Here is a 10,139-nt window from a genome sequence, read left to right as displayed (position 1 = left end):
AAACTTATAAATGGGGAAACATGTGAGTAACGGATCACTAAAGTCCCACAAAAGACTTTTTACATCGATGGAAAGTATGGGAGACACATCTTTCGCCACTCTGTCACACACACAGACACACAGACACACACACACACGCCATCTGTCCAGGACAGGACACAGGGAGTGCATCCTTCAGCTGACACTTACTGGAGGGGAAGTCGGGCCTTGAGGCTGTTGTATGACATCAGCAGAGCAAAAAGCGACACCATTTATCACCGACCACTGAACATGGAGACATTCATAACATCCTGACAGGAAAATCTTGCGGAAAATAATCACTTGGGCTTTGATAACAACTTGGCTCCTTCTTTGCTCCTCATTTGAATGGGGTCCTGTTCATTTATCATTTATCAAACCTGCTATCATATTAATCTCCGTGTTGGTGGGGCGGCCTACTTACTTGCCTGTGACTGATCTTTAGTGATGCTTTAAAATTAGTTAAAGTTGAGTTGGTCAGGACAAAATTTTGTGTTTTAGTTGATGGTGATAATATATCATCTCCCGTGGAAAGAGAGTTATCAGTGTGATATCCATATTATGGCAAACACACAAAGGAAGAAACAGGAGATGACCAGTTCTTTCCAGAACACACTCATTTCGGTCCAAAGGTTAGCCAGTCCTTTCCCGTTTAAGCAAAGCATGGAGTCTCCAGCAGCTCTTTGTAAATGACCTGCTCTCACTTTTTGGTCTCCCTTTTGTGCTGTGGTGAGAGTGGAGCTTTTGTCATGTGTCAGAGGAGCATGGACAGCAGCCAAGCCTGTCCGTGGGTCTTCCTATTTTGACACCCTAAAGCACCTGCCCTCGCTGAAGCATGGCAGGGAACGTCACAGAGAGAACAATAGAGAAAGGACCTCTTTCCAGCCACTCCTCGCCGGCTGATCCAGCGCTGACTGCCTATCACTCAAATCCATTAAAGGTCAGTGTAGCTTGCTACCCCCCAACCTTCAGGAGGACACGCCCTAATGGACCCTGCCAGTTTTTACACTCACTTTTTCCTCTCCACTACCTTTCCCTTTCCCCTCAGAGATCATAAGAGGGGGATATCCCAGAAGGAAATGTCTGAGGTCTGAACGAGGTGCCTGAGCTCTCTCTCTTTTTTAGCATAGTCCTGGGTGTTATCGCTCTTATGTAATGGAGTGCTGGGTGCTGATAACAGGATGTCAAAAGAAATTACATCCCTCCTGAACTACATTACTCCTGTTTTGTTTTCGTTTTATCTTGGCAAAAACACAGCTACTTAAATTCTGTTGGTGACAGTCAGACAGTAAGGAATTTATTTAGTGATTTTAAGATTTTTTACATCTGCTAATGGAGAAGTGGAGCTGTTGGAAAGAAAATTTTCCTGGATTGGTTCTGCTCCGATCAACTTCATAACATCCATTATTATTAGATATCTAGATGTGTTGCTTCACATGATAGCATCAATTTCTCGTTCACCATTAACTTTGAAACAGGAAAGGTTTTTCCTCTTTGCACTTTCTTTGTTTTGAATTTGTTCACATGGCACAGGTGTCACCATAACAGCAAACCTGTTCTTCGAGAGATAATAATTCACAATATTATCCATTGAAGCTGATGATAGGTTAATTGATGGTGGCAATAAGCCTTTGCCCAAGCAATAGTTCACTTGCTTCTGTACTCACTAATTAGTGTCCAAAGGTAGAGATTTATTTAGACTGTTTTACTTTAAATCCATTCAAAAATGGTACCTGAAATTACCCCACATATATTAAATGCCAAAAATTTCACAGAGCATGTCAGGTGGCTCTAAATCATAAATCCAAGTGATGGTTTTCTTACCATGGTTACCTGGAACCATCTCTCACATCCGTTGGACCACGCTGAAGAGAGAACTTCAACAGCAACATGCTGCACTTATGCATAGGCATGCACACAAGCAAGCCTGCACACTCAAGCACAAGTGTGTTCAGCCATATCATCCCTGGCATTCCAACCCCTAGCTTGGGTGCAAGAAATGATTTAGGTATCTTCCTCTTGATAAATGCATACCTTCACTGTAGTAAAATGAGGGGGTGCAGGGAAGGAAATATGAGGCACCTGAAGCAGTGAAACTAAGGAGAAAGGTCGCAGTGGCGATACTTCAAGCAGCACCTCGTTCGTTTCTGGCATTGTGAAGACAGATAAATCTCTTTTTTTATGGTGACTCCATCATCAAGTGGAGGAGATAGAGCGCCCATTGTGATGACGACTCACCCGTATAGCTGCACCACACAGGCCTGAAGTATAGGGAGTTATGCTTGAATGCCTGCCCTCTGTATCCATCAAGACCAGATATGAAAGGACTATTTCTGATAATGAATATTGCCATTTTGGCTGAAATTGGGTAATCCCATGCTGGCTATTGACAGTCAACAAGGAAGACAGTCAAAAAATGAATGTAATACACACCAAGAACACAAGTTCAACCATGTGCTGAATTAATCTGGGCCTCAAAGTGGACCAATTAAAAAATAATTTTTACTCCGAAAATGTAGAATAAGACTGAATGACAAAAGAGACCCAGTGTGCAAAGCAAGGATATAACATATATAAAAAGGATATATAAAAAGTATGCAAGACTATTTGTAGACTTACAAAAGCTTGAAAATTAAAAACTGCAACATAAATGTCCTTGTTGATCTGGGATTACACATGGCATGAAGGCTGAATGAATGGCTAACCTTAGCAGTTGGACGTGAAGGGAAAAGGAACTCTTCAAATGATCTACTAATATCCCCAGGCAAGCGTCAGCCACAAGGCTGTCTGTCATCGAGCTACAGTTCCTGCCTCTGGGTTAATAGTGAATGTGCAGATAATGTCAGTTTACCTGCCGCAGTGACAGCTTTACTGGGGTATGCTAGAAGTAAAGTCGCAGTAGAATTAATTTTTTTTCTTGTCATTTTAGTTGATGCAGAAAAGAAACATTGGGGAACAAAATGTGTTATTTTATCATTAAATTTCTGCAATATATCAATTCTGGTCTGCACAGATGTTCCCATTTTTATCATTTTTTCCTACTTCTTCAAGATCAAATTGCTTTTGAACTTGCTAGTGTACTCAAAGTTGCAGACAAGTCAGTCAGTGAGCAAGCTGGATTAACTATATGCAGTGTAAAAGTAGTATGAAACCGTTTGAAAACACAATTGCTCAAGCTGCCAAGATAATGTCACGATAAGCTTTTTGAACAGGTAAAATCATAGAGGTTCCAGTAAATGTGCTCATATGTATCTAATCAAAACAAGTTCCATCAGCTCATCTGAGGATACTGAAGTCAGTCTGGTGCCGATACACCAGCTGGATATTTCATCTGTTTGTACCTCACATTGATGAACAGATGTGATTATTATCTCCTGACATTTGAGCTATTCCTGTTTGTGGAGGTAAACACAATCTCAAAACATCTTACTGGCTTGGAACATTTGTCAATGCAAAAAAGGCAAAACCCAGACAAATATATATATAAAATTGTAAAAATTTGAATCTGAAACTTTTGTGCCAAGTTGTAAACCATGTGCGCAAAAGAGATGATAGCAGGTCGCCTGCCTCTTCCATGGCAGCTGTCAGCCTTGGCTCGTGGTTCCTTTCTCTGGGTCAGAGGTCATCCAGCTGTGGCCCCTCCCCCCCCTTCTACCCCTGACACAGCAGATGTGGTCGGACCACCATGGCGAGGGCCTGACCACATCTGGCTCTGATTACAGCCAGACAATCCAGCTTTATCAGCTCCATCCACTTTGCAGAGCTCTGCTACACTCATTCTCCCAGAGGTGATGTGTGACACATTCTCAACTCACCAATACTGGCTTTACAGAGTGATTTATACAGTATTTAAGTCACCAAAACTGGGTTATGCTGTCGAAGTTCTCTTTTGGTTTCAGTATAACACGTGGACATAGTATCTGACTTATCAAATATATATTGACTACAGACACATTTCTTATCTACCTGCACAGTTAACTTTTATGTTCTCTTGACCGCTCTTTTCCCATATGTTCCTCTTAAGGAAAAGTGATAAATCCCTACTTGTCAAACAAAACAAATGGCTAATGACTTAATGATATACTGCTTTTTCTGAAGACCACTGCTGAACCTCCATCAATTTGTAACTGTAATTTTTGTGTATTTGCCTGTCAACTTGTACAATGGACAAAGCATTTTGTTGCTCATTATACTCCATACAAACCACCTTTATTCTAACGGGTTAGTGTTAGTGTTAGTCATGTGATCTGGATGACAAATATGTCACACTTGCAGATAGAAATCCCAACGTCCATAAACAGGAGAGTTTGAGAAAGGATTATGTTGCATACAAGGATGCAGGCTGCAGTTTATTTTCCCAGGGTACCTTTCCCATTATCCCCACCCCTTTGCCAATGAAATCTCCACAGCCCTTGGTTCCTGTGGTTACATTGGGATATGTCAAATCTCTTCAAACTAACAGTTGACATATGAGATGGAATTCCACATTTATGAAAATATGAACCTGAAATTGAGTCTACCATAAAAAATATATGAATACTAAATGAGGGGTAGAAGCTTGAGGCTTGAGTGCTTGCCATCTCCTGCATCCAAAGTGCTTCATAAAGTCTTTGCCTGCCTACTGTCACAATCAGGCAATGTCTCCTGTGGGCTGCTGTCTTCATTACATCTGATGGGATGGTTATGCTTCAAACCCTCTCTAACCTTCTATCCATCCAACCATCATCACCCACTTTAACCCCACTCAACCCCAACGGCGGTCCAGCGCTTGGGCACTCTCTGCAGGCATCCTCATGTCAGAGGTCCCTGTGCAGTCCACTTGCAGGGACACAGGCACGTGCACTAAAGCTGTCGCCGCGTTCTACTGCTGCCAGTGCTGGAGGTGACCTTCCCTACAGAAGTCCCAACTTGCCTACGGTGGTTATTTGATCTTTAATACTACTGAATGACTTTTGTTTCCCCCACTTTTAGCTGTCTTTGAATTGAGATTTTAGATTTGTAAAAGGGCCTGGCAAGGCAAACATTCATTATTCCAAAGGTTGACGTTTGAGGCAAGAATGCTTTACTACCCACAACAATACTCGACAAATTCTTGGCTACAGTGTAACTGTAATTCTTGCCTTTACCAGGCCAGACTGCTGATGAGCCTCTGGGTTTATGGATTCTATCAACAACAGGAGGAAATGGGTTGAGGTTTGTTGCTCTTGAACTGTGAGAACAAATCAACAAAATGCTAATTAAAGAAGTTCAGTTGTAAATGGCCCCCCACTGATGGTGAAAACTGCCAGTCAGTGAGGAGGGTGCATCACCTTTTTATTATTGGTAAGGTGACAATAGCCCAAAAGGTCCTTCAAATTTAGGGTAGTAACTTTGTGGAAATGTTCCTTCTTAGCACTGCAACTTAACGTAGATGCATGAAATCACACACATTGATTACAGCAATCGCATAAGTCAGTGCAATGTAATCATTGTTAACCTTGAATCAAGTGAACAGAACAGACCTTGAAAGGAATAGTTCAACATTTTGGGAATCATTCTCATTTGCTTTCTGGTGGAGTTAGATGAGAAGATAGACACCACTTTCATATTGGTCAAAAATAAAAATCAATATACAGCCAGCAGCCAGTTAGCTTCACTTAATAAAACTGGAAAAAGGGGGAAATGCTAGCCTGGCTTTGTCCAAAGACTGCTTGTTGTTTTTACACTTTTTGTACAGTTTCAACTAATAAGATATAATGTGGTAATTACTGAGCTTAAGAGGAGCTGGTAGGATTCTGTTACCTTTTGACAGAGCCAGGCTAGCTGTTTCCCTGCTTATGCTATGCTAAGCTAAGCTAAGCGCTGGATGTGGCTTCATGTATGGATTTCATCTAACTCTGCAGTAAATTAGCATATTTCACAAACTGTTAGGAAATGAAAGCTTTTGCTCCAGCTTTCACACATATTCTTAAGGGTTGTCAACATCCCACATAATGTGGCTTTGTTTTATTATCTAACTCTAACATTGCTCCATGATCATTTGCATGACAAACATGTAAGGTGATAGAAATGTATGCAGATGACACTGCAGATTTGGAAATTTTCACTCACATGTGACAGCTACAGTGTGAAATCTTGCACTAAATTGGTAATCAGAGTTTACTCAACACTGGATATTTTATCTTTTAATGTGGAAAATCATTCAAATGAGACATGCTGCCAACTGGCCGTGGAGTTGGCTACCTTTTAGATGTCATCAAAGTGACCCAGTTGGTTAAGACTCCAACATGTGTGAGTGTTTTCTTTTTGGGGGAGGAGTGGAGGTCCAGAGGACTGCAGGGAGCTAATTAGAAGCTATTCTCTAACTCAGTGCCAAATGGAGCAATTATCTGGCCGAGTGAGTAGATAATTCCCTCCCATTCATCTCCCACTGTCAGGGTCCCACTACCCATCAACCTGCGCTGAGGATTGGATGCTGGGGCCTGTTGACACCGAACCTCTTTCTCCTAGTCTGCACGTCCCTTTTTGCAAGTAACTCCCTGCTGTCTCTTAGCAATAGCGAACATGGTGGATCACCTAGCTGATAATTTCTCCCATGGTTGTTACATACCATTGCCTACCCCCAACAGGATTTATGACTACCACATCTCAGGTTCACCTAATGAGTCTGTTGGACACTGGTGGGAGAGTTGGCTAAAAGGGATGATTAATGCAACAGCCTGATAGGTCCCATGCATGAAACAAACAAAAAAGAAACATATGGACATGCTGATTGAATTAGTATGTAACATGGGGTTGGCGAAGGGACAAAAAGACAACCTGATTACCTAGGAAAACAAAAGCTTAGCCACAATGCTAAATTCTTTAACCTCAGAACAGCACTCCTGCTCTATGCAGGACTTGCAACAGGTGATCAGCTTTCACTCTTGTTTTCATTCAAGTCCAATATTATGGAACGCTAAGTGAGAATTGTAGGCTAATATATTCAGCGCATTGGGAGTTGAAAAACTTCTGTCCAAAGTTTAACATTTCACTGCACATCCAAGGTTAGCAGGAAAGTTCATGCTGCTGACAGGATTTGCCATTTATTACGGTGAGTATCTCACTTATAACCAACACAAAGAAGGCATCCTTTCAACACGTTCCCTGTGCTGAAAAGAAGTGTTGAGAAAACTGCAGTAAAAGACTTCACTCATGCAGAACTTAGGTACGTGAGCCATAGGCAGCATGTCAGCATGCAGTTTTAGAGTGAGACCCAAAAGTGAAAAAGAATGAGAGTAGGGAAAATATGGAGGCAGGGGGTAAACATTAATTGCTTGAGATGAACTCATGTCTTGTTCTAGTCTATTTCCTCACTCTTATTTCAGGTCAATGCTGCTTGCAGTGCTGCAGAACACAATTACATCATGAACCTGACCAAATGCGAACCTGCAAGATGTGTTCAAATTTAACTCTAAGTGAAATTTAAAGGTGGCATACATGCAAACAAAGTTAATGGAAAGACACAAACAGATGAAGATGTCCGCACAAGTTGAACCTCAGTGAAACATTTGTACTTAGGCCTACTAGAGACACGAAAATTGGGAGAAATTGGAGGAAAATAACACGATGAAGTTCTTAATAAGTTCTGAGATCTGGATTGGCACACAAACATGGAGATAGTCCGCACATAAACAGTAAATACGTAGGCCTAAGTTGCTAGCTACAGCTAGCTAAAGCTGTACCTTTGATAACATGCAGTGGTTATTTGTGGATATATAAAAAGGGATTGCACAAACTGTAAAGTGGCCAAATTCATGCAAACAAAGCATGAATGCACATTCAGTCTGAGCACACAATAAGAGGTAGGCCTTTATTTTGTTAAGTATTTTCCTTTTAAGCAATGATATAACATTGGCAATATTTCTCACTCAGGTTATTGTGGGGGTCATTTAGGCAAAACTGTCCGTGGAGTCTGTCTCTCTTGATCAAATCTCTATGCTTTATGTCTGCTGTTTGTGCAATAAAGTGTTTGTACAATTTCATACATTTATAATATAAGTGCTTATTTCAAACAGAATGTTAGCATGCTGATATTTGGTATTGTGAAACAGCTGTTCACAAAGAATACTGATTATTATAATAACATAAGTTGACACTTGACTGTACGCAGAAAATCTTTTCTACATTAATGTTAAAATTAGAAATTAGGAAGAACTATGGTATCAACATCAAACTGTTATGGCATATTTGTTTTTTGATTTTTCTCACACATCTGCAAAAGCAAGACAGATTTCAGTCAAGCCTCCATGTCTCCAGTGGAATCAGATTAATAGAGGCCATATCTCTAGCCTCCGCCACCAGAGAGGGGTTACTGAGGCGGAGGGAGATTTAGGAATGTCTGGTGCCGGTCTGGGCGCCACTAATGAAATATTCAATCACTGAAGATGGAGAGAGCTCAGAAGACAGCACCAGGCCTCCCCTGTCCTCCCAGCTCCAGAAATACATGCCCCATCACACCTGAGTAATCTGTGCTCTCAGATCTGTTGCATGAGGGAACTTCTCAATATACAGCAAGATGTATGTGTGACAGACCTGCTTTTTGAAAGCCTCACTTCCTCTCCTTCCCTTTCAGCTGAGGTAAGAAGACGGGGTGAGAGGAAAGGGGCTGAGGCATCCACATGACCTTGGAATTAGTAGAACTCCTGGGACACAGCTTGCTGGGTGGGACTGCATTGGCAGCTGCTGGATTTTCCCCTCCCGGGTGTATAAGATTAATGCATGCACTGGGATTTGGGGGCGCTGAGGCAGTGGGGGGCTTTTGGGGCATGTGCAGTTGGAGAAAGAGTTTTGCAAACTATGCTATAATGTTTTTCATTGTTGTATGTATTTTCCCAATCTTGACATTCATTTACTTATGAAAAACAAAATTAGTTGAAACTCTGCAGTATCATGTAAGGAGAATTTCTAATGAACTGTCTGTATCAAGCTTCTGTCTGATGGATGAACTGTCTGTATCAAGCTTCTGTCTGATGGATGAACTGTCTATATCAAGCTTCAAGAATTTGTTAATAACACATGGGAATGAACTGAAATATATGGCTGCATGGAAACAAGGAATAAAGCTGAATATCATGCATTCTTTGAAAACAGGATTTAATAATAAAATTAAATTTGCAAAAACAATGACATTGGTCCTTTAAAAGACTTCAGCAAAGAACACTGTATGTTTTGAATGAGTATCTGCAAATGTGGTACTTGAAAATTTGCACCTTCCAAGAAGTTAGGATGGCCATGTGTTACTCGATGCCCACAGTAACAAATCTTCAGTGGCCTTTTTCCCAGAGCTCACCGCCCCAGGAGAAACTTTTACCTTCAGGTCCACCACAGTAGCTCTTGCAAATGGAGCTTCCAGACCTCAGCTTAGCTCAGCTGCTCAGGCAATCAGTGCATGGCTGTGCGCACACACGTGTGTTTGTTTGTACATTGTGAATGTGTGTAGTGTGCGGTGTGTGAACGTGTTGTAGCGTGATGCATATACCATATTAATGTGACATAAATCCCATGGCCTGAGGTCCTAAGTGTCACCAACATGGGCAAATAAATACTGGAAATAAAGGCGCAAACTGACTGACATGTCATTGCTGTTTGACTTCTGTATGTGTACTCAGGCCACATATATCTATTTATCCAACTGTTTTGATTAGGTGAACAAATGTAGAAAGATAAATGCTGAAACAGTTGTGTCTGTCATATAAGATGTATATTTATCCTGGCACTGTGAAATACTTTATACACTAATCCTGCAGAGTTTTCATGTGTAAACAGCATTTGAAATTATGTAAAAACATTTTAGGATTATGTAAAGGAGCAATTAGTCAGCACACAGCTCAGAACTCAACAAGCCCTTTCATCTGGTATTAATTGAGGCATTTCATTTAAGTTTTTCTCCTCTCCCATGTAAGTTTGTCTATCTTTCTGACAGGTGTTGAAAAAGGAAAGCTACTACACGTTCTAACAAAGTCATCATGTATGCTTTGATGCGTTCAGTGATTCACTCCTTGTATTCCCCCATTTCTCTCTTTATTTGGATTCCCACTGACCTCATGACGTAGCGTGGAATCAGGGTATTAATCGGGACTTAGGCGCAGCCTGTTCCCGTC

This window comes from Micropterus dolomieu, linkage group LG06 (assembly GCF_021292245.1).
Source record: "Micropterus dolomieu isolate WLL.071019.BEF.003 ecotype Adirondacks linkage group LG06, ASM2129224v1, whole genome shotgun sequence".
NCBI classification, from domain to species: domain Eukaryota; kingdom Metazoa; phylum Chordata; class Actinopteri; order Centrarchiformes; family Centrarchidae; genus Micropterus; species Micropterus dolomieu.
Note: the sequence above shows the minus strand (reverse complement) of the source record.